General features: G+C 37.6%; 2 pseudogenes; one reads left to right on the forward strand and one right to left on the reverse strand.

The window, feature by feature from the left end:
* Window positions 1-1,702: 1,702 nt before the first annotated feature.
* Window positions 1,703-1,921, reverse strand: LOC142434960 (guanine nucleotide-binding protein G(I)/G(S)/G(O) subunit gamma-11 pseudogene; annotated as a pseudogene).
* A 16,779-nt stretch (window positions 1,922-18,700) lies between these two features.
* LOC142433264 (ribosomal biogenesis factor-like) lies at window positions 18,701-19,563 on the forward strand (annotated as a pseudogene).
* Window positions 19,564-24,506: the final 4,943 nt, after the last annotated feature.

The following is a 24,506-nucleotide window of genomic DNA, read 5'->3' on the forward strand; positions in this document are numbered from 1 at the left end:
TAATAAGTCCAAATAAGCAAGGCCAAGTGTTGCTATCTTATTTCTAGGGGACATTCAGACTCGATTTCATCTAGTACAGATTTGTTCATTCTTCTAAAGTCTATGGCACATTCAATACTCTTCAACACCACTACAACTGAAATGTACCAGTCCTGTATTCATTGTCCAGCTTTCACACAGACATAAGGAGACCAAAAAGACCATGGATTGGGTCAGTCTCATTTTAGGACTCAAAGTAATTTTTTTACCTTTAAGTTTAAAGAGGTTTTATGAAGAGTGTTGCCTTTAATGGATTACATCATTTGATTTCATGACTGTTTCATCCATTGGCATTGACTTTGGATCTAACAAAAAGGAAATTCTTAGTAACTTTAATATTTTTGTCCACTTATCCTCATGTTGCGTATTGGTACAGTTATGAGAATTATTGTTTTCTTTACATTGAGGTAATTCATACTGAAACTGTCGTATTTGATCTTCATCAGTAACTGCTTCAAGTCCTCTTTGCTTTCACACAACAAGATTGTATAATTTTCATATCACAGATTATTGAATCGACCTCCAGTTCCTATGCCATATTCTTCATATAGTCCAGCTCTTTCTAAGTTTTTCAAGCTGACCTTTTAAGTCTTCTATTTAGCTCTTTTATATCATCAGTTCCTCCTTTTGCTTGAACTATTCTATATTCAAGAGCATGTTTCAGTATCAATTCTGGCATCCATTTTGAACTCTTCTTTCTTTCCTGACTTTTTAATAATGCTTTGCTTTCTTCGTGCATGATACTCTTGATATATTCCTGTAATTCATCTAGTCTTCATTATTTAGTGTTCAAGATGTGACATCTATTCTTGAGATGGTCTTAAAATTTGGATGGGAGGTACTCAATTTCCTATTGCAATTTTTCTACAATTTCTATTTGAACTTGCCTTATGATCAATTGATGATCTTTTCCACCGTGTGCTCTTAGCTTTGTCTTGACTGATGAGCTTCTCCACTGTCTATTTTCTCAGACATAGTATAATCCATGTTTATTCCATAAGTTGGGGTCAATGTATATGTCCCCAAACTTACCACCATCTAGTAAATTCTGACTAATAGTGAGCCTATCAGACAGATTAAAACTGTCCATATGGGTGTCTGAAACTATTACTATTTGTGGGAGTAAAAAGCCATATTTTTTCCCAAGGAGTGGCTGGTGGTTTTGAACTTTGAACTTGTGGTTTTCAGTGCAAAGTGTTGCTGTTAAAATTGCAAAGAGGAATTTGCAATGATGAAGTTTTTGGTCTAGCAACATTCTCTCATGCAATCTTCAGTGTAATTTCTATTACCAATGCCATATTTTCCAGTTATTGATCTTTTGTCTTTGTTTCCAACTTTTGCATTCCACTCATCCATAATTATCAATGCACTTTTTTTGAGAGACAAAACTTTATTCGAGGTGTCAAGCAATATACTGAAAGAGATGAGTCATGTACAAGTGAAGTATGTACTTTCACATTGAACATTTGATAATTCCTGACATCTTAAAAATTAAGGGTGTGTTCTGAGCAGAGATGAGAAGCACATAACACTATATATTGAGTGCTTAAGAAGCTCTCATTTATATTTAATTTTTTCTTCCTCGAAAGACATGTTGGTTTCATTTGGAAAAACTAAAGCAAGCAAATTCTTCCACAGAGATGATATTTCTCTCCAGAGTTATTTAGGAAATAATGCAGCTGCCTTTTCTTTCAATGCATTCTTCTCTTCTGGAATTCCCTTAACCAGAGGATTCTCCCCAGAGCACTCCAGTCTAGTTCTTTATTTCTTCAGAATATTTAGACACCCATTGTCTCTCCAACTTTACTTCTTGATGAAGTTGTTCAACTTTCATCTTCAGTTTGTTCTTCTATGGCAAATCTTCAATGTGCAGGGCATGCATTTTCACCCCAAGAACTTGGTTCAGGAATAGCTTGGGAAATGGAGCCCTGAATGCATTTTGATCACGTTGGATCAATTTGAGATAGCATAAGTTTGTAAAAATCTTCCAATACCTCATCTTTGATATTGGTGGTAGGTGCATAAACTTTTATGATAGTTTTATTAACTGGTCTTACTTCTAAACTCAAAACTCACTGCCATAGAGTCTATTCTGACTCATAGTGTCCTTATGGATTTTCCTACAGTGTAACTGTTTTTTTTATGGAAAAATTTATAATTAGTATTAGTCAGCTGGATTCTGTTTAGGAAATGATGTCAAAGAGTCCATGTAGAAAAAGAATGTTTGGAAACTGATTGTAGTAGTAATTGTACATCATTCTACTTAATGTGATTGAAATATGGAATGATTATATATATATATATATATATATATATATATATATATATATATATATATATATATATATATATACTTTGTTGTCAACATCTAAAGCATCATAGTCAGGAGCCTGTCAAACATATGCCTTCTTGCAATCAGGCCTGATCCAAGTGTTGACCTTGGCTACATCAATGTCATAGAGCTCCTGCACAGCCTGTTTTATCTGGTGCTTGTTGGCCTTGATTTCCACAGTGAGCACAAGTGTGTTGTTGTCTTTGATCTTCTTCATGGCAGACTACGTGGTCAAGGGGAACTTGATGTATTGTGGTCAAGCTTGTTTCTCTTGGCGTGCTCTTTCCAGGGTATTTGAGCTGCCTTCTTAGCCACAGGGTCTTAGGCTGATGGAAGGTGAGTGATGTGCATATCTTCTTTTTGGTGCATGTAAGTCTGTGGATGCCTTTCAACATGGCTTTCTTGGTTTTTAATGCTTTGGGCTTCTGTTTTGGGAGGGGCAGGGACTTCTTTCTTTGCCTTCTGTGCCATCTTCGTAAAAAGGTGAGTGTAACTCTTTATACCAGTAGAAAGTCTCCCATTTCTTCTAGCAAGTGGCTGATGGTTTCAAACTGCTGGCCTTGTGTTCAGTAGCCCAATGTGTAACCACTGGTCTTGTGGATACCATTCTATTAATGATGGCATTGTACTTAGGATAGATTTTAAAATGTCCTCTGTGACATTCACTGTCATGCTATTCCTCTTAAATTTGTCAGTCTAAGCATAGTACACCTTATGATAATCTGATTCAAAATGACCAAAATTGACCCGTCCCGCAGGTCATCAACAACGTGGATACCTGAAAGAGGGACTGGGAATGAAGAGGGGCAAGAGACGTGAGAAATGGAGACAAGACAGGAGTCTGATCAAGTCTCATTTATTGAACAAACGGCAGAGGCTTAAATACCCGGCAAAGGGCGGGCACCATTACGTCATATGGAAATAAGGTATAGCTGGGGTAGCCAATAGTCATGCACCTACCAAATAAGGAATAAATGGAGGCGATTGTGCTCAAACAGGTCCGCATGCTAATGAGGTATACCAGGCGCCTGGCAGAAGTGCTGCCAGGCCTGTGTTGTCCAATGAGCATAGCAGCTGCTAGCAATTGAGCACCAATCCTAGTAAAGGACAAGTAACTAATAACTGTAGGTGAAACAAAGGCAGGAAGACCACTGGGCACAATTTATATGACAGGAAACCGAGAGTAAATGCAGGAAACCGAGAGTATATGGCTTTGGTCCAAGGCTGAGGGACATGCAGTTCCCTACACAAAATGAATAGCTTTTAGTTCAAGAATGCCTAAACAATGGATGACAGAGTGAGCCCAAGATTCATTTGTGGAACTACTTAGGAAATAAACCTCTGGCGAACTGCCCCTATCTAAATTTGAGGGATGCGGCAAAAGGGGTCACTAGAGAGGAGTAAAGAAGGTGAAAGGCAGAAATGTGACCTCAACAGTTAAAACTGTGTCCGTGGATTACTCCTATTTTGCAGGCTGGACCTGATCTGGTTTATAAAATTTTATCTATATTTCATTAGTATTGTTTTCTTTGGTTTTTGTTTGTTCATGTTAGGGTGTATCTCAGAGATATTAATATCAATGGAAGTCATCCTCTTGAAGCTGTGTTTCTGTTTTTCCATATATGAAACCAGGGTTGATGAACATATAGGGACAGCAAGTACACTAAAGAGTTTGGGGATTACAGTGCTAGGTGGAGTAAAAGGGAAATGATGTCAAGTAGTCCATGTAGAAAAATAATGTTTGGAAACTGATTCTAGTAGTAATTCTAATGTGATTGAAATATGTAATAATAGTATATATATACATATATATAATCCCAACTAATATAAAAAAGGTGTGCCTAAAATATTGTATCCCTTTTTATTTTGGTAACTTCAAAATTTTCTAGATTCATACTTAGTAACTCCATAGCATAGTTATTAATAGATGTTTCTAGTTCATTCTTCTCATTTTGAGTTGTACCACATAGGAATATGAAATTTCTGAAAACTCTCCTCCATCCACATCACCAAGGTCAACTCTTTTGCAGAGGAAGCTCTTCCACAACTTGAGGGGCTCATTTCTCGGTACTCTATCAGACAATGTTCTGTTGCTGATCATAGGTTTTCAGTGACCAATTTCTTGAGAAGATAGCCAGGTCCTTCTTCCTTGCTTCCTTGTTAGAGACAAAATTTTATTTGAGGCATCAAGTAACATACCGAAAGAGATGAGTCATGCACAAGTGAAGCACTGATATCTGTCCACCATGGGTGACACTGCTGATATTTGAAATGCTAGTGGCATAGGTTTCAGCATCACAGCAACCAACACGCAAGACACCACACTACCACAAAATGACTGACAGGTGGTGATAAACACAAATGCTTGTCATGGTTCTTCAGGTACGGAAAACAGTGCAGAAGCCAGAGATGGGGATTTCATTGCTTGCATCTTCTGCTTCTCTGAAAGGAGCTCCAGCTTTCCTCCAGTTCCTTAATGCTTCCTCCCCGCCCACTACCATGATCCAAATTCTACCTTGCAAGTCTGGATAGAGCAGAAGTTGTACACTGGTGCAGATAGGAGCTTGAGGCACAGGGAATCCAGGGTGAATGATACCTTCAGGACCAGGGGTGTGAGGGGTGATACTGAGAGGATACAGTGTGAGTGGGTTGGAAAGGGGGAACCGATTACAAAGATCTACATGTGACCTTCTCCATGGGGGATGGACAATAGAAAAGGGGGTGAAGGGAGATGCCGGATAGGGCAAGATATGACAAAATAATAATTTATAAATTATCAAGGACTCATGAGGAAGGGAGGAGCGGGGAGGGAGGGGAAAAAAGAGGACTTGATGCAAAGTTGAGAGCAAATGCTTTGAAAATGATTAGGGCAAAGAATGTACGGATGTGCTTTATACAATTGATGTATATATGGATTGTGATAAGAGTTGTATGAGCCCCTAATAAAATGTTTAAAAAAAACAGAAAGGAGCTCTGATGGCACTGTGTGTTAGGCATTGGGCTGCTAACTGTAAGGTCAACAATTCAATCCCATCATTCACTCTGTAGGGGAAAATGGGGACTGCTGTGTTCTATAAATATTTATAGTCTCAGAAATGCACGGGGGCAGTAGTTTTCCATCCTTATGAGTTGCAAACAACTCCAGAACACTGAGTGAATGACCTCCTCTGAAGCCCTCCTGATAGCCTGATATTGCACCTGTCACACCTGCACTGCCTCACATCCCTAATGCACTGTAAGCAATTATTAATAGAGTTCCTGCTTCTGGCTTATATGAAAAAAAATACATGGATATTAAGTGGTTGACCCTTAAAAATAGCTTTCTACCTGGAATGACATAGATCTTGGATTGATTTTTTACTTGCTTCATGAGTGGAGTTTTTAGGCAACGGCTCAAATATGGGATAATTATGATAACTCTAATACTCCTGAACATGTTCATTCATTTTACCTCTGATTATTAGTGACCTACTAGTCATGAAAATTATTTTTTATCTGTATATGGTTGTAATGAAGGTTTAAAATTTAATTGTAGTGCATGTCACTAAGTCTTGACTTTTAAAATATTATGAAGTATTTTCTTTGTGATATGTTCGAGTTCTTATCTTTAAGAATTTTAAAAATTGGTACCACAGAGTGGTTATATCTACAAAATACTCACAGATTCTTAAATAGTACACCTAAATTTATAGAATGCCTATTAATCTTACACTCCACAAAAGGTCCCACAAAAATAATGACTTTTCACTTTCCAATTAAAAAAGGGTAAAGAGCCTTTTATCAAACTTTTATTTGGTGGAAAAGGGGTATCATGAAAGAACTTTAGGCCATTACTAATTAATAATATAAAGTTACAAAGCAGAGGGAAAAATCAAACTCATATTGACTTAGTGCAAATTTAAAGTAGCTTCATTGATCAGATCTTCATAGTGATAAGATTTCCTGGAAACACATTTGAGAATTTAGAATGTGTTCAGATCTTTCTAAAAAAATTCTTTATATGCTTGACTGTTTTTGAAACTCTCTATAAATTAAATATGTCTGCTTTTAGCTTTCTGTTTACTGTAAAATCCAACATTTAAAAATATTAGAGGTTTATTGATTTCAGTGACCATTAAAAAGAGTCTTGTTTACTTCCCTAAGAGCCTACAAGAAGATTTACCTTATAAAATAATGTAATTTCAAAGACTTTTAAAAATAATTTTATTGGGGGCTCCTACGACTCTTATCACAATCCATACATACATACAACCTGTCAAGCACATTTGTACATTTGTTGTCATCATCATTTTCAAAACGTTTTGTTACTTAATTGAGCCCTTGTTATTAGGTCCTCATTTCCCCTCCCTCGCCCTTCCTCCCACCCTCATCAACCCTTGTTCATTTAAAATTATTATTATTTTTCCATGTCTTGCACAGTTCGATGTCTCCCTTTATCCCCTTATCTGTTGTCCATCCCCCTAGGAGGGGGTTATAGGTAGGTCATTGTGATTGGTTCCACCTTTCTCCCCCAACCTTCCTCTTCCCCTCGTGGTATGGCTACTCTCAATAATTGTCCAGAGGAGTTTATCTGTCCTACATTCCCTGTGTTTCCAGCTCTTATCTGTAGCCATATACATGCTCTGGTCTAGCCAGATTTGTAAGGTAGAATTAGGGTCATGAAAGGGGGCGGGGTGAGGAAGCATTAAATAATCAGAGGAAAGGTGTATGTTTCATCGGTGCTATACTGCACCTGTGTTCTCCCCACGACCCTAATGTAAGGGGATGTCCAATTACCTATAGATTGGCTTTGGAGTTCATAGGGAATACCAAAAATAGACTTTGGGTCCAGGGTATGGCACCCCATCAGACTCCACAGGAAAACACTCCTAAAGGTCGACTGTTAGGTCGCTTAGCCTAAGTAATTGGGAAGTCCATTTACGCATGCCCAGGAGAGCAAGCAAAGGATAAAGCTGGATTTTCCCGCCAGTAGGCGCAGATGGGTGTTACACCTGGAGCAGCCCACCTGGGCCAGGTGACTGCAATTCAGCCAATGGGATCGACCTGGGATCGTTCACCACGGCTCCCCCGGGAACCCTTGAAAAGGCAGGGACCGAGAGGGAGAGGGGTCTTGCTTGGCTGGTCTGGTCATCTTGGGAGGAGAGAGATCCTTGCGTGACCTGGGGCAGTCTCTGCCAGGCCGCTTGGTCAAAGGAATCCTATGGGTGCCACGTAAAACCTGAAACTTCTTTTAACTCTCATTAAATTCACTTGCATCACGAGCCTGGCTTCGGCGTGAAATCTTTCTCTTTCAGAGCCAAGGACCGAGGTTGGTATCTAGCCCGGAGAGAGAGACCTAACACAACTAACAGAATTCGAGCTATTTATAGGCTTTTCTTTTTTGTATCGTTAGCTTTTTGTTTTGTTTTTGTTGTTATTGGATTTATTGTTTTATTTTCTATTGTTGCTTTGTTTTGCTGGGTCTTGTGTTTGTTCATATTATTATCTCTGCATGTCTATCTAGATAAGATAGGCGGGATAAGCAAGCCTGAGGAGAAAACAACAGAATGACAGTTCCTGGTGGGGGGGTGGGGGTAGGGGGGAGTGGCACATGTGAGAGCAGGAAATGGTTGTTAAGAAACCCAGGGTCAAGGGAAAAACAAGTGACCGAAAATCGATAGTGTGGAGGGTGTGGGACGTCTGGTAGGACTTGATCAGGAGCAATGAAACTAAGAGGAATTACTGAAACCCAAATGAAGCTGAACATGATAGTGGGACAAGAGGAGAGTTAAAGGAAACAGATTCTGTTTGTTTTTGAATAGTTTTACTCTAAGAAATATTTCCCAAATGTCCTGAATTGGGTTTTATGTTCACACACTTTGTGTCTTTTTAAGAACACTTTTCATATCTTATTTAAATTATTTAAGGGGATGTGTTAGTCTGGGTTGACTAGAAAAACAAGTCCAGAGTACTCACATGTATGTGAGAGAAAGCTTTAATATAAAAGAGTAATTGTATATTAAGGAAACATCTCAGTCCAGTCCAGATCAAGTCCATAAGTACGAGATTAGCCCATATGTCCGATACCAGTCTGCAAATTCCTCTTCAGGAAACACATGCAATGATGCCAAATGCAGGAAAATCATAGGCCAGTGGTGGGAAAGTCTTGTGGATCCAGTGTGGGTGGAAGCATCTCAGCACTGATGTTGGTCTCCATGTGGATCCCCAAGTTCCCGGGCTCTGGTTCCATCAGCATAGCTCCATGTGTCTTGTCAGCAAAAAAAAAAAAAAACAACAACAAAAAAAACAAAGCAGAGAGATTATCTGGTTTCCAGCCAGCTATTTATCTCCTTAGTGCCTCCAAATGAGGTCATCAAGTTGTGTCCTTATGGACAGGATAAACTCTACCCCTTCACTCTTAATAGTCTCAATTTGATACCAGCTAATTTAACTACCACAGGCTATTCCTTTCTCCATCTGATTATGCATTCTATGAGAATAAAGAAAGACCACGTGCACACACACACACACACACACACACACATACACACCACAAAACCATTGATATTATGTGGATTCCAGCTCATAGAAATGCTATAGGACCATAGAACTGTCAATAGGGTTTCCATGCAATAAGACTAAATTTTAATTGCTTGTCCATTGTGTGTAATCTATTTTAGCACACTTATTGCCAAAGGTCTAGTAAGATACAAATGAATAATTAAGGAAGGCTTATTTTAAAAGGTCTCATTTCAAATATTTGGAAAGAACTTGATCCATTGCCTTCAAGATGATTCAGATTCATACTGTTCCTATAGGATAGCGTAGAACTGATCCATGTGATTTCTGAGGTTATAAATCTATATAGGAGGGTTTGCCTAATTTTTCTCCTATGTAGTTGCTAGTAGGTCCAAACCACAAACCTTTCAGTTTGATGCCTAACACCTTACCCACTGTGCTACAAGGATTTGTTTTAGAGAATGAGCAAGTGATTATATAGGACAGAGTGAGTCTTTGTCAATACACAGCTTATTCACCTAGAACAGAGTAATGCAGAAAAAGATGGAACATGAAGCTTTTTGGAATAAGAAAGAAAGATTAAATAGAAAATGTGAGGTACCACAGAGCACAAAGTTCATATGATTAAGTTATAAAATGCTTAATTTTGTTTTATTAAAGCTTTATATCTTTTGTGGGGAGCAGGGATTAGTTTGTTTGTTTAGTGTTTGTGTGTCTTTAGGGAAAAAAAAGAAAGAAAAAAATACTTTGTATCTACATGGGATGTCGTCCCAGTACTCTTTTGAATCCAACTTTAATTTCTGCCAGCTCTTTGTTAATATACTGCTACAACCATTTTTGAATTCAGGAAAATTTTGCTTTTATGTAACATTAATGATATTGTGTTATAATTGCCATAATCTGTTGGGTCACTTTTCTTTGAAATTAGCACAAATATGAATCTCTTCCAGTGTCTTGGTCATGTAGTTGTTTGTTTTTTTTTTCAAAATTCTTGATCAGGTTCTGCTTCTTAAAATGGTTGAATGTTAACCTTTTTTGTGATATCGTGGCTCTGTGTAGTCCTTCCATCTTGTTTTGATGCTCCCTGCATCAGTAAATAATTTGCCCATAAAATCCTTCTGTATGCAACTCAGAGCTTGATTATTTTTTCCCTCCAATTCGTTCAACTTTCTAACTCCATATATTTCATTATAATGCCTTAATTCACTTTCTGAGTTGCCTTTTCAAATTTTTTGGTTTGCTATTTTGCTTCATCATTTCTTTCATTCATTTCAGAATGACTGGGTAGGGCCATACAAATAGGAGGTATGGAATTCTGATTTGGAGATTGGTCCGTTTTTCTATTTACCTAGGTATAAAATGAGCTTTCTCAAAAGCAGAGGTAAGGAATGTCACTGCCATTATGTAAGAAGAGCCAGGAGAAGGGCATGTCTTTTGGTTCCAGACATCCGTGCATTCTGAATGCCCTAATTCCAGTAGACAGGGAGCTGCAGTACCACAGGTGTGTTGGAGAATCAATGGTAGCAGAGACAGCAGCACTAAAAGCACAAGACAAAGCAGTGGTAGTCTTAACCCACAAAGTGAGAACAGTGGGTGAGCTGCCTAGGTGTGTTGCCCCATGAAGTTAGCTCTTTAAAATGCAGGTTGTTTGAATATGTCAAGTTGAATATGTCTTTAAGAGTTGAGCCACAGGTCCACTACTCATCATACCTTATACTGAAGTTAATTTCACTTTTATCTAGATGTACCTTATAACGATTTTTATTTACAACATTTTGAATTGTAAATCTGCTGCTCTTTTTCTTCCCCCTTAGAATGTAAACCTCAGAGGGGCAGCAATTTCTGTCAAGCTTGTTCAGTACTGAATATCAATAATTAGGTATACCTAATATTCATTTTTAAAATAAATTAATTGGTAATAAAGGTTAATATCCCAAGTTTAGAAATGATTTTGTAGTAATTGAACTTCTAACATTATTTACATGATTCTTTATTACCTCTCAATGTCTACTGTTTTCTAATATGATTGATCCTGCTGATTGTATTATACGGTCTCTATTCTCATATGCCTACCTTTTACCCCCTCAGATTTCAAGTAAAAAGGAACCACTTTTTTAAAATTAAAGTATAGTAGTATTTTAAAATTCTAATAAAATATCAATTAAGCACACAAGGAAAGTGATAATATCTGAAAGTTAGTTGCATTTAGGACAAGACAGATACCACAAAATAAGAATCTCTTGAAACTGAAAATCACATTATAATGAATAAACTCCTATGCTTTAAATAGCAAATAGATGTCTTGTAGCACTGAATTAAAGGAACTGAATGACTGAGAAGGGCCATACAAATAGGAATTATGGAATTCTGATTTGGGAATTGGTCAGTTTTGTTATTCACCTGGGTTTAAAATGAGCCTTCTCAAAAGCAAAGATAGGAGTGTCATTACCGTCTTGACCAATACATTTGCTTGGTAAAGTTGAGTTGATAAAGTCCACTGATGGATTTAGAATGGTATAATTGCAAAGTGTATTAGAGATCCGTTAGTTTGCTGCTTAACTCTTTTAAAATTTTGCATTTTTCCTCCTATTTAGGACCTTTCCTGATATCATGTGGTTTTCTTCAAACTGTCATTTACAACGAAGGGCACCTTGATCACCGGGACAGCCACATGACGTAAGCTTGACCAACTACTATTAGCAGAAACCAAAAGTTTCCCAATGATACAGTTTTAGTTTCTTGAATCCCCTAGACTGGTTTCATCCTTATCTGTGAGCTAATAATTTAGCTTATTTGCATGTTAGCCTCAGTTAATTTTATATTTTGTATAACTAAAAGAATCCTGATTAAAAGGCAATGTTAGTACAATTACTTTTATAGAAGATCAAATTGAGGCCAGAGAAATCAGGGAAATTTCTGAAACTGCACTAGTGAAAGTACCAAGGATGGTTTGAGAGTGAAAGATTCGATTGCTAATGGAAAGGTCAGCAGTTCTAAACCACCCAGCGGGTCTGCGTGGGCGACTTGGCCATCTATGCCAGTAAATATTACAGCCTAGAGAATCCTACTCTAGTCTGTAGAACACACAAAAATAGCTAGTTAAGAGCTGATAAAATCCACTCAACATAACCTAATAATCAGTCTTTCTTCCTTAAACTTATCTTTTAACCTCCCTGATTATTTCGTAACTCTGCTTTTTCTTTTGAAACAAACAAACAAACAAACAAAGCACATCTACTTTCATATGATTTATGCATTGTGATATCTATGCCACATGGAATGACGGTTAAAGCAGCTTGTCTGCTAAACAGATGGTCATCAGTTTGAATTCAATAGCCACTCTGTAAGAGAAAGAAGTGACAGTCAGTTTGTTTTCACAAAAATTATAGCAACAGAAACCTTATTGCACACTTCTACTCTCTCACACTAGAATTGACACAGCAATGGGTTTGGTTTGGGTTTTGGGTTTGGTCCCTTTTGTTTAAACACAGCTATAAGTTCTGCAATTTCATGACTACTTAATGTCTCCCACCATGTGTATGCCTCTTATTACAGAAATGGAATTAATTTGCCTTTGGGGATTCATAATGAGCTCCAGGAAACCCTGGGTGTCCTCTTGATTTTGAGCTTTTCAAGAATTATCTCCTGTGTTTTCTACCCTTTTCCTTTCCCCATTCAGTTAGAAAAGAAAATCAGAGAAATCCTGTGACTATCACTGAGCACCTTTTCGTGACTCTTTGAATTCCCTGCTTGTACTTTTTACACTTCATTTTATTTTTTAGTAAAGAACTATATGAATAATTTTTAATCAGCTGTGTTAGAAACCACCACTAGACAATAAATTCATTCCCCTTGCCATAATGCACACACATAATTAAGAAGCAGCTAGCCAGATTTTCTATTTTTTATGCCCTTATCCAAATGGTAAGGAGACCTGGTGGGGTGCTCACAAAAAAGTCAACAGTCTGAAACCACCATCACTCTGATGGAGTGAGTAAAGGCAGTCTGCGTCTGTAAAGACTCATTGCCTCTGAAATCCTCAGGTGCAATTCTGTAGGGTTTCTATGAGTGGGAATTGACTGGCTAGCAGTGACTTGGTTTGGGGAAGGCTTTGTTTTTGTTTTTTTTAATCATTTTATTGGGGGCTCATACAATTCTTATCACAATCCATACATACATCCATTGTGTCAAGCACATATGCACATATGTTGCCATCATCATTCTCAAAACATTTGCCTTCTATTTGAGCTCTTAATATCGGCTCCTCATTTCCCCTCTCCCTCCCCATTCCCTCCTCGCTCATTGACCCTTAATAATTCATAAATTATTATTATTTTGTCATAACTTACACTGTCTGATGTATCCCCCACCCTCTTCTCTGCTGCCCATTCCCCAGGGAGGAGGCTATACGTAGATTCTTATAATTGGTTCCCCCTTTCTACCCCACATTAACTACACCTCCAGGCATTTCCACTCATCACTGGTCATGAAGGGGTCCTCTGTCCTGGATTCCATGTGTTTTCAGTTGTTATCTGTACTGATGCACATCCTCTGGTCTAGCCAGATTTGTAAGATAGAATTGGGATCACAATAGTGGTAGAGGGGGGTAAAGCATTTAAGAACTAGAGGAGAGTTATATGTTTCATTGTTCCTACCCTGCACCCTGACTGGCTCATCTCCTCCTTACAACCCTTCAGTAAGGGGGTGCCCAGTTGCCTACCAGTGGGTTTTGATTCTGCACTCTGCACTCACCCTCATTTTCAATGATATGGGTGTTTTGGTTTTTTTTGTTCTTTGATGCTTGATACCTGATCCCTTTGACAGCTTGTGGTCACACAGGCTGGTGTGCTTCATCCATGTGGGCTTTATTCCTTCTGAGTTAGTTATCTGCTTGTTTATTTTTAAGCCGTTAAGACACCAGATGCTATATCTTTTGATAGCCAGGCACCATCAGCTTTCTTCACCACATTTGCTTATGCACACGTTTGTCTTCAGTGATCATATCGGGAAGGTGGACACCCACTGATATGATTTTTTGTTCTTTCATGTCTGATAACTGCTCCCTTTTACACCTGGTGGTCAGACAGGCTGGTGTGCTTCTTCCATGTGGGCTTTGATGCTTCTCAGCTAGATGGGTGCTTGTTTATCTTCAAGTCTTTAAGACCCCAGACACTATATCTTTTGATAGCCAGACACCATCAGCTTTCTTCACCACATTTGCTTCTGCACACACTTTTCTTCAGCAATCATGTCGGGAAGGTGTGCATCCTAGAATGCCAATTTAATAGAACAACGTGTTCTTGCATTGAGTAAGTGCTTGAGTGGAGGAGGCCCAATGTCCATCTGCTGTCTTAATAATAAATCTATAAATATATGCATGTAGATCTATTTCCCCACCCTCCTATATAAATATATTTACATATGTACATGCCAGTATTTAGACCTCTATAAATACCTTTTGTCACCTAGTTTTTTCCTCTATTTCCTTTTACTTTCCTCTTGTCTCACTACCATGCTCAGTCTTCATTTGGGTTTCAGTCATTTCTCTCAGTTACCTTGCCCTTACTGAATCCCTATCAGGTCTATCACACCCTCCTTGCCACTGATTTTGGATCACTTGTTGCTCTCTTGTCCCTGGGTTGGTCAGCAGCCCCTTCTTATCCCCACCTCCGCCTCTCTCATGTCCCCCCGGAACCATTGGTCCTATTGTTTTCTCCTCCAGACTATTCTTCCAGCCTATCTTATCTAGATAGATCTGTAGAGATAATAATATGTACCAAAAATTTATCAGGTGTGACCAAGTCTTCTTCAATGACATTGAAGTGGAAATAATGGCTACAGCATTTGGGACAACACTTTGAAGAAGTAGCATGCCTTCTCTTTGTCCTTTTTCACCTCCCACCGGCTGCATATTTAAAGTGGCATGGCTTTATTGTTGCATAGTCCATTATGATCACTGTTAGCCATATGTGTCTATCTAAATCTAAAACCATAATATTAAACACAATTGAAATGTCAGTTTCTCATTCACATGAGACACATTTCAAAAGTTCAGTAATCACATTCTCATCATGTGACCCAGAGACAAAGTGTCCATGGTTGCCTGCCACTGTTTCTGCCAGACAGAGACCAGGTTGATTGGGAAAATTCTAAATTAATTTGTGTAAGTACTTGATCGATAAAATAACAGCAACAACAACAACAGAAGGGTTTGACACCTACATTCTGCTTCAGAGATTCAGTGAAAATCTAACAAGTTATATACCTTAAACCATTTGGCAGGTTTGGGGCAGTGGGGATAATTAACATGCTTTTAAGATGAACAGAGGGACTTTAAACAATGGGACAAATGGACCAAGGATCACAGAAAAACAACCTATATTTCCTCAAAGGCTTATCAGACCATCAATTGATATCTTCATTTCTCTAGAGACTGTCAAACTGGTACCTCCTAAGGTTTTCAGGCTCCATTGCTCATCTAAATGGCATTGCTTTCGCCATTTCTCAGTTAGAACATACTTACTGATTAATTTTAAAAGGCATTTTTGCTGCAAGGGTGGCCGTGAGACAATACTATATGACAGGAATATTTGGCCTTTCCCCCAAAATGAAACACTGACTCTAGATGATGTGAAATCTCCTCTGAAAAACTGGTTTTAATTCGTACAAATAAGAGCGAGATTAATGGATAATAAATATTAGATCAATAGATTATAAAATTGATTGGGAGAACATATTAAATGATTACATGACCTGCTCTAAACTCAAATGACAAATATGATTTTCTTTTTCTGAGGTCTGTTCCTTTAAAAAGACTGAATTCTTCAGTAGGGCTTAATACTCAGAGAAAAATAGTCTACTTTTTTTTCTCTACCATCATTTAAATACAAAATGGCTTTCATGCACCAATTTGTTTGCTGTATTTTTACCACTCAAAGTTTAAAAAAAGAGAGCATTGAAAGTTGGATGGTTCACACAGTGGTTATCCCAACTTCAATGAAAGCAAGTGACAGAACAGAAATATGAGCAATATTAGTACAAATATTTGAAAATAACATATAAGACTGAGAACAATATACATCATGATGTATTTGTGTATATCTAAATAGCACTAGTAGCATTTACATTCTTTAGAAACCTTAGGTTGTATATGAAAAAGGAACTTAATGGGAAATCTTACTGATATTCTCTTTTATAATAAGTTTCTGTAATCAATTCATGAATTTGCTAAGCCTGTTAAAAGAGAAGCTTTAAATTTCGGTGTCATGATATTTAGAACCTACAAGTTAGTCAATCTGAGAAAAATTAGAAAAGTTGTTCTTATGTACAAAAGATACTTTTACAAGGCACAAATATTCCTACTAATATAAATATTTAGAAACAAACAATCTATTTAGTGTCCGATTTCATTCTCGACAAATTATGGATCAGCTATAATTCATGAACCTGGTTACCTTCCAGAATTCTAGAAACGTTTATGTTACTCATGGTCTCAAACTTAGGATATTAGTTATTTTTAATAAGTCCAAGTTATTTTAATGAGTTATTTAAATAGATTATTTTCATTACTTTAATAACTATTTTAATAGTTATATTTAATAATTAGTAAATTTAATCATCTATTTTTTCATTGAAATTTTTGATCAAATGCTTTAGTAGATCAGGAAAGTAAATTCTTGTCGATATGACCATGGTTAATCAAAAATAATATTTACTTTTTTGGAAAGACATAAATACAACTTCATAAACCAATGCAAAACCAAACCAATTAAATCTGGAAGGTCCTCTACTCTGTTTAGTATTTTGTTTACTACTGTGTTAGTCTGGGTACTTTAGAGAAACAAATCCACAGAAACTCATGTATAAGAGAGAGTTTTATAGAAAGAGTAAGTGCACATCAAGAAAACATTCCAACCCAGTGCTGCCCAAGCCCACAAGTCCAATATTAACCCATTAACCCATATGTCCTTCACCAATCCACAAAGTCCTCCTCCATCTCACAAAAGAGACACAATGATGCCGACTGTAGGAGGAAAGCCTAGTCAGTGAATGTGTAAGCATCTCAGCGCTGGCAGGGGTCTCCACACAGGTGATCCAACATCTAGGGCTGCATCGGGGTAGGTCCATGTGGCTTCTCCTCAGGGATGTCTTGCAGGAATTTAGCCCTGCCAGCTGAACCAGGGAGCTGGCTAAGGCAGCTGCACCCTGGTCCAATCATCACAAAGCAAGAGACCCAAGAACTCAAAAGGCAAGGCTCACTAAGCCATTTATCCCTCTGCCCTTCAATTAATCCCACATGTGTTTATCGTCCAGGTTGGCACAATAAACTAACTACCTCACTATTATGATTTCTTTTTACATTTAAGAATCAAATCAAAATAGAATATACATTTTAAAGCAGAAAAGCTTAATAAATTGAGTGCTCAAGGAAGTAGAATAAAGGAAGCTTTCATGTGCTGAAGTCATGATAAAATTTCTGTTATACTGTACGGTGACCTGGATATTTATTTTCTTAAAACTAAGTAAGCTATATAACTGTGCTTTATATACTTTCCCCTCCCAAAGTTATATTCATCAGTAATAATAAGAGGTTAAAATAAAACAATAAGAAAAATAGGGAGGCGCACACACAGGAAGATGAGACAACGAGCTAGGTTTAAATAGGATCTGAATGTGTTCCTCGAGTGTTGGAACCAGGCCCCTTTTATTGCACAGTATTTACTTCAGTACAATTCTTGGCAGAACTGTAATATGGGCCTCTTTTTAAAAAATTAAATTCCCCGGACCTTAGGTCTTTCAGAGCACTGTCAGATAAAACAAAAACAAATACATTTTTGGGAAGAGGTAGCATATTCTACTCTCTCTCGGGACCAGCCAAAGACTTTTGAGCAGTATTTGGGGTAAAGAGTGGGCTGGTATCTGGGAGAGGCTGGGATGGGCCATCAGTGCAGGTAGACAGAGTGGCCCCTAAACTTGCCATGCTCCCTTCAACCATGTCATGAGAGTGCTAGCCTGGGTGAGAAGAAGTGCTTTGACCAAAGATGGGTGTTTTGTGCATTAGCCCAATGTTTTTATTTATATGTAAAATAACAGTTTATATACTATAACAGTTAGTATAGGTCAAAATGCTATGACGTATGCCTTGTGCTAGAAAACTATAGATCAAGGAGGCAGATTGGTCAACTGGGCCACTGAGCTAGGAGGTGTGTAGATCCACAGAATTCAAATGCCAGGTTACAGTAAGGTCCAAGCCCAGGTTTAGAAGAAAAGAAAAATTCTGATTTATCTGAATTGTTTTAGACAAGATCTATGGAATAGATAGTGCTTGAGCTGATGGAGCAGTGGTTAAGAGCTCAGCTGCTAAGAAAGCTAAGCAGATCAAAACCAAAATCTAAACCCAAGGGAGAACAATAGTTTTTCTGTAAAGATTACAACCTTGGAAACACTGGGCCAGTTCTCTTTTGACCTATAGGTTTACTATAAGTCAGAATCCACTATATAGTAACAGGCTGACCCACCACGTGATATATATATATATATATATATATATATATATATATATATATATATTGAAGTTTTTGGATTATTCATAAATAAAAACAATGGGGTGGGGGGATATGTACTGGAGAACATGGTAACAATGACCTTCCTGATTGTGTTAGACCAGGCTGTCTATAGAAACAAATCCAGTGACACACATTTATATATTAATGAGATTTATAACGACGTAATTTTGTATGAAGAAGGCATCCCAGCTCAGTTCAATTCAGGTTCTCCACTCTTATACTAACCTGTAAGTCCATCTTTAGATTAACATAGCTTCATGCAGTGATGCAGAATGCAGATCATAGGTTGGTGGATGCACAGTTGGGTGGATCCAGATTCAGTGGAAGTATTTCATGGCATGGGCAGCTCTCAGGATCAGAAAATTTTAAAAGGTAGCTTGAGAAGACAAAATAAAAATACAAGGAAATATGCAAAGACCTAGAGTTAGAACACCAAGCAGAAAGAAATATCTTAAGCTGAAGAAACTAAACAAAAAAATACAAGCCTTGAGTTGCAATAGTGAAGGATTTTCTGGGCAAAATATGGAATGATTCAGAAAGCATTAAATGAAAATGGAAAATACAGTGAGTGTGTCAAAAACTAGTTCGGAGTTCCTGAATCCTGCCAATCGTATCACCTCTGTCTTGAGCAATTGGACACAGTCATCAAAGATAATGGTCAAAACAGACTCCGAGGGCAGAAGGACAAAAATGTCTTTCACATAGCCAGCCAAAAAAACTTTCAGTGTAAAAACAAAACAAAGCCAGTTAGCACAAATCTAAGGAAACTGAACACTGTGAATGCTGAAAATATTAAATACAGCTTTTGCCAATATACAGAAGGAATTTGCACACTTCTCTAAAGGCCTTTCCATTGAACCTCTCCAGAAACAACTGGTCCCTCAGCAGCATCAAGAAAACAGACCTAGGATGGGAGGGGGGGAGGGGAGGAAAGGAGCTGATACGTAGAAAGAAAATGTTTTGGAAATGATGGTGGCAACATATGTACCAGTGTGCTTGATAAAATTGATGTATGGATTGTTGCAAGAGCTGTAAGAACCCCCAATAAAATTATTTATGAAAATTAAAAAAGAAGGAAATGGACCCGTTAATGTTGATGAAGCTACAAGTTTATTAACACAGTTATAATCCGGTGGTGATACATCTAATTCTCGAGGGAAAAATAGCAATAAATGTAATATTTTATACAAAAACAGAAAACTAATTCATATTCTACCCTTTTGAGAGGTAGCATATGATCAAGAACCAATGGTAATTAAGGGAGAATTTCAAGCTGCACTGAGCATTAGCTAAAAACAAGGTTACAGGACTTGATAGAATGCCAATTGAAATGTTTCAACAACCTGATGAAGCACTGGAAACATTCCATTCTCTATGCCAATAAATTTGAAAGATAAGTAACCTGGTCACCTGACTAGAAGATATTCATATTTGTACCCATTCAAAGAAAAGTGACCCAAGAGAATACTCAAATTATAGAACACTATCATTGATTTCACATGCAAGTAAATTTTGCTGAACATCATCCAACAATGATTGCAATAGTACATGGACAGGGAACTTCCAGAAATTCAGGCTAGATTGAGAAGAGAACGTGGAGCAAGGGATATCATGGCTGATGTCAAATGGGATCTTGGCTGAAAGCAGAGAATACCAGAAAGGTGTTTACTTGTTTTTATTGACTATGCGAAGGCATTTGACTGTGTTGATCATAACCGACTATAAATAAGCTTGAGAAGAACGGGAACTACAGGGCACTGAAATGTGCTCATGCAGTATCTGTATGTTTTTCAAGAGGCAGTTGTGTGAACAGAAAAAAGGAATACTGCATGGTTTAAAATCAGGAAAGGGTCGTATCCTCTGACCATATTTATTCAATCTATTTCCTTAGTTAATCTTCAGAGAAGATGGATTATAGGAAGAGGAATGCAGCATCAGAATTGGAGGGAGGCTTATTAACAACCTGCTATATGCAGATGGCCCAACCCAGCTTGCTGACAGTGAGGAGCACTTGAAGCATTTGCTGATGAAGATCAAGGACCACAATGTTTCCTCTGTGCATGTGAAAATTGAACATTGAACAAGGAAGAATGCAGAAGAACTAATACATATGAATTATCATGCTGGTAAAGAATATTGAATGTACCATGGACTGCCAAAAGAACAAACAAAGTTTTCTTGGAAGAAGTACAGTCAAGAATGTGCTTCAGAAACAAAGATGGTGAAATTTTGTCACACATAATTTGGAGAGACCAGTCGCTAGAAGAGGATATCATGCTTGGTAACGTAGAGGTGCAGTGAAAAAGAGGAAAGCCCTCAACAAGATGGATTGACACAGCAGCTGCAACAATCGGTTCAAACATAGAAACATTTGTGAGGATGGTGCAAGACTGGATATTCCTTCCTTCTGTTGTACACAGGGTCACTAAAAATCAGAACTGAGTCCATGGCACCAAACAACAATAACAAAATTATTTGGTAAACATAACTGAAAACTCTACAATGATTTAATTATTTTGGTGTTAAATATATATATCCTGCTACAGAGAGTTATTTATTTCAAAGTGCAGGTGATTCTTCAGGGGAAACTTGAAGATTTCTTTTTCCATAAAGATTTCCAGCCTTGAAAATCTGAAAGAGCATTTCTACTCTGTCCTATAGGCCACACACACACACACACATTTATATATATATTTACATTTACACTTATAAATCAATGGAGGTGTGAACTAAACTAGATTCTTAATGGAGGGCAATAACTGAAAAAAGAAAATATTTATGGAAACTCTGGGAACGTTGAGTGATTTACTTCTTTACAAATTTGTCTGGATTTAAGTGAGCAATTAAAAAATTGTTTACAAATATCTGAGTGGGAAAATATTTTTATTATAGATTTTATATATTATATAATTTATATATTTATATATAATTGTATGTTATATATAATTATAGATATTTTATTCAAAGCTGAACAAATGAAATATTGATTCTTTAAAATTAAAGAGATGAAAAAGGTAAATGTTCTTACAATTAACATTGAAAATTGGAAAGATATTGAAGAACATTAAGGTTCAACAAAAATGGAACCATTCATCCATCTGGTGATTTTCTACAGATCCATTTCATAATCCTTGCTTGTCTACTATGTAAGTAACTGTGTATTATGGGGATGTTTAAAATATAAATGAGTTCAACATGAATTCTGCCTTCCAAAATATATGAATAGTTATGTGAAATATATGCCTATATATTAATTTTGCCCAAAAGATAAACATGAGGTTTGGCAGTATTCAGACGCTGGGTATTTTCAGCTGTAGAATACAGAGGGAAGATTATTTTTAGCTGTGGAGTGGTTATAGTTGGAGAGCAAAGCATATGGGCTGGATGGCTTTGGGATTAAAAATCATGGTGGCAGGGTTTTCCATGCAGACACAGGTGGTGTAAACATTATGAGACATGGACAGTTGCCAGGTGGATAAAAAGAAAGCACATCAAGAGAGCAGAAGCAGTTAACTCAGTTGTACTAAAAATAAATTGTCAGATGATTTATAATTTTTACTTAGTTAAATTATCAAAGGAAAAAGCTTTTCAAAAGCAACACTTGCATGAGCAAAGAACTGACTACTGTGAAAAATGAAATGTTTATGATTGACTTGACTTTTAAAGTACAAGATCCCTGGTATTTAATATTTGAACAGGTGATATTCTATATAAATGATGACCTAACTTCAATATTGCTACCTCTTCATTTGCGTATTGGGGAGTCAGTCATACAAATAACCTGCTCAAGTGAAGGAAAATTTTCTTTCCTTTTTAAAACATTTTTAACATTTATTTTTTAAAAAAATTTTATTGGGGCTCATACAACTCTTATCACAATCCATACATCTATCCATTGTATCAACTACATTTGTTTCCCTCATCATCTTCAAAACATTTTCTTTCTACTTGAACCCTTGGCATCAGCTCTGAATTTTTTTCCCTCTCCCTCCTCCATCCTCACCCCCCTCACGAACCCTTGACAACTTATAAAATATTATTTTTTCATGTCTTACACTGGCCGATGTCCTCCTTTACCCACTTTCCTTTTGTCTGTCCCCTAGGGAGGGAATTATATGTAGATGGTTGTGATTTTTTCCCCTTTTTTCCCCACCCTTTCCCCTACCCTCCTGGTAAGTCTACTTTCTTCTCTTTTTTTTGTAAAAGCTACTTGTAATATTGGTCCTGAGGGGTTTATCTGTCCTGGATTCCCTGTGCTTCTAGCTCTTATCTGTACCCATGTAAATACTCTGGTCTAGCCAGATTTATAAAGTAGAATTGGAGTCATGATAGTGGGTGGGAGGAAGAATTAAAGAACTAGACGGAAGATGCATCACTTAGTATATTCATGTGACAGTGCATTATTTAATGTGGCTCTTGTAGCCAAAGTCTCCCACCAAATAACTTTTTCTTTTATGGGTCTGGGTAAGAAGGTGGTTTGGGGGGCGAGGGGGTATAAATACTTATATGATTCACCTGCAATTGCTAACAGGCTTCATGGTGATGGTCATCCTGATGGGTATAAATTGAGCCCTCTGAGCAGCAGTAGGGGATATTTCACTACCAGCAAGAGCAGGAGTGTGACGTTTTGTCTGGATACTGGGATCCCTGCACAGTGATCCTGCTTGATCTAGAAGACAATTTTGGCATTTGGGGAGTAGTCGAGGAGCAGCAGCAGCAGAATTGTGAGCCAGAGCATGAGCCAGAGTAGTGGGTATCCCAGTCCTGAAAACAAGTAAAATTGAGTATTTTGGGCAGGAGATTGGCCTGTGGAGTGGAGTGTCTCCGGGCACTTAATTGAGGAAGTCTGGCTTGTTGTCCCACAGATGTGAAGCTCAGTGCCTTCAGCTTGAGATGGTTGGTGTAAGGTTCATCTGGGCACTAAATTGGAGGAGCTGAGTTCTCTGAACCAAGGAGCTTGAGCTGAGTGCCTTCAGGTTGAGGTTTGCAGTGAAGCTGCGTGCCCTTTGGGCAGCCCTGAAAGCACTTTGTAATGTGTACTGACTAAACAACTGTATTCTAAGTATTTCTCACATAAATTGTAACTTATTGCCTTCTTCAATAAACCATATAAAAATGAGCATTGTCTGTGAGTTTTTCGCGAATGCTGAGGAATATGAAAAAACAGCCACTAAGTAGAAGAGGTGAAAGAAAAAAAAATGAGGGGGTGCTGTGAGCCTTCCAAAGAGATGCGTTTGAAAAAAATGTTTCCAAAAATAGAATCACAGATTTGACAAATGTATTAAGTGTAATGGAGAGTGTTTGAATGTGATAAGGTTGTTTTGTAAAATAAATTAATAAATAAATACATAGCTTTGGGAGGTTTCTGGGAGTTTTGGGGGGCACCTCCTCATACTTTTCCCAAGGAGGGCCATCCCCCAATAATTGCAGCGAGTTTATAGAGGCCTAGCTGTTTGGGTCCAAAGTAGGACAACTCTGATAGACACATATGCTCCAATGCACCCCATAGAGTTGACATAAATTTTGTTCGGACTGCATCTCAGTTGGACTTCTCCCATTGTTTCCACCCTCTCCCTTCGACAGCTATTGCTGATTCACAGCCGTAATTCCCTCCAAGCCTTGTCTGTCTCTGTGTCTGCTTCTAAAGAATCTAACCTGCAATGAAGGCAGAAGATAGATTCTTCTGTGTCCAGGAAGAAAAGGAAATGGTTTGGTGAACGAGCAGCTTCTCTATTCCTGACATTTCGAGACCACCTTCCTTCAGTGTATTCTGGCAAAAATAGAGTTTGTTTGATCACATTTACTCCTGCTAATTTTCTCATCATCCCTTTTCTTTGCTGTGTTCTAAGAACAATAGTTATTAACAAAACAAACAAAAATAGCCATAGCTCCAAATCAAGGGAACCTCATGTATGTCAGAGAACTATATTCCATAGAGGTTTTTGATGATTTTTCAAAAGCAAATCTGATTCTGTGGACCTCAGGGTGGAGTTAAAATGCCAGCTCAACTAGCAAACTAGCTTGATAACCATTATGTTACCTAAGGACTCCAGAAACAATATGAGTCATGT

The sequence above is a fragment of the Tenrec ecaudatus genome, chromosome X, assembly GCF_050624435.1.
Source record: "Tenrec ecaudatus isolate mTenEca1 chromosome X, mTenEca1.hap1, whole genome shotgun sequence".
NCBI classification, from domain to species: Eukaryota; Metazoa; Chordata; class Mammalia; order Afrosoricida; family Tenrecidae; genus Tenrec; species Tenrec ecaudatus.